Below are 2,089 nucleotides of genomic sequence, written 5' to 3'. Positions count from 1 at the left end.
CTCCATACCCTCACATACACAATATATACCTATATCTATACTACCTATAGAGTTTAGTATCACAATAGCCTTTGATATTATGTCTGTCCAAGAAATCATGAGAATATTCGGGGAGATTAGTCGTCCGAAGAAGAGCCGATTTTTGCCGGGCGACTAAATCTGCCTGAATCTTCTTGTCTATTTCTGCCCTTAAAGGCATTAACAGAATCATTTATCACAACATCACCCGGCAGTGCATTCCACAACCTCACTGTCCTGACTGTGAAGAACCCCCTACGTTTCGTCAAATGAAAGTTCTTTTCTTCTAGTCTAAAGGGGAGGCCTCTGGTACGGTGATCCACTTTATGGAAAAATAGATCTCCCGCTAGCAGGCTATAATGTCCTCTAATGTACTTATAAAGAGTAATCTTCTCCTCACAAGCATATTTTTCCAGAGAGACACTGCTGGAATTATCCAATTTATCTACAAAAACCCCAAGATTCTTCTCAGTTAAGGAAACCCCCAAGTGTATAACTTGCATTTATATTATTTCTACAAAAGTGCATACCCTTGCATTTATCAACATAGATCCTTATTTTCCAGTTTGCTGCCCAGTTTTCCAATTAAGCATACCTCCCAACATTTTGGAAATAAAAAGTGGGGGGAAAAAGTTGGCACGTGTAGCATGGCGAAACTTTCTTTGACCACACCCATTTTTGTGGCCACACCCCCTAATTACCATTTTACAAAATTTGGCAGGTTATGAAAGTTTGAACAAATTTCTGTGTTTTTCTTCAGTTATTACAGGTTTGCTAATGAAGGTGAATTGCCCTTTAAGCTGTGAGTCTAACTTCTCCCAAGGGACCTGTTATCTTATATTGTTACAATTACTTATTTGCTTATCTCGAAATTGTTTCAAAAGTATCTTTTGCTGTGGCTGTTCTGGGCTCTCTGCCAAAAGCCACTGAAGTTAGAAATGTTATTTCTTTTTCTGACCAGTGCAGAGAAAAACTGGACCTTCCACTACAAAGGAGGGACTGCGGGTTGAGCTGTCAAAAGAGGGACTGAGCCTCTTAAAACGGGACAGTTGGGAGGTATGAGTTTTAGTCAAATCACTCTGCAAAGTGGCAGGATCCTGCATGGAACCTATAGTTCTGCACAAAAATAGAAACCGTACTTTCCATGACCTCCTCCAGGTCATTAATAAACAAGTTGAAAGGGAAAGCACCAAGTACAGAGCCCTGCGGTACTCCACTAACAACACTGGTCCAATTAGAAAAAGTTCCATTTACCACCATTCTCTGTAATCTATCTTTTAGCCAGTTAGGGATGGCACTGGGATCACTTTAGCTTTCCGAGGTCGCCCAAAGTTTCCTCGTGAGGCAACTTCGTGCGACTTCAGAAAACGACGTGTTCCGAGTGCCATCATGCTGGCGATTTACAAACTAGCCAGCGGGATTAGTTGCCTGAAGAAGAAGCGATTTGTCGCTGGGCAACTAATCTCCGATAGCAGCGGGTGTCTCTGCCCTTAAACGTTGGGCCGATGCACTTGATTTTAAATCAGATTTGCAGAATTAGGGCAGTTCTGCACTAGGCTGAACCCTTTGGGAAAGTTCTAGGATATGAACTAAAGTGCTGTGCTCCGATAGATACAATTAGTGGCGTGGGACCTGACAGGAGTGTATCTGGGAACAGGACATATAAATGACAAAATAGGGGAGTACATGTGGAGGAAAAGGTTCTGCAGATCCAGCACTGCAGAAAGAGACAGACAGATACTGCTTTCAATTGCAATTACATGAGCTAACTGGCTAAACCGCTGAAAATGTGTAATTAAAGGTGCTTAAATTGACTTTCTTTTGTTATGTGAAAACATTTGTGGGTGGAGTCCCCTATTAAGAGAAGTAACTAAAGTTCAACAGGACATTCATTCAAAGGAACAGGACATGGGGTGGGGCAGATAAAGGTGATAAAGAGTTACAGTAGGTGGAGTTGTGGGGGGTGAGGTGTGAAAAAGGGATTTACTTTATCTTAATCAGGTAAACGACATGTAAAACAAGTGCAGTACAAAAGTAGACGTGTAAAGTCGGGACTTATGTGGAGAGAAAG

The sequence above is a fragment of the Xenopus laevis genome, chromosome 3L (assembly GCF_017654675.1).
Source record: "Xenopus laevis strain J_2021 chromosome 3L, Xenopus_laevis_v10.1, whole genome shotgun sequence".
NCBI lineage: Eukaryota > Metazoa > Chordata > Amphibia > Anura > Pipidae > Xenopus > Xenopus laevis.
Note: the sequence above shows the minus strand (reverse complement) of the source record.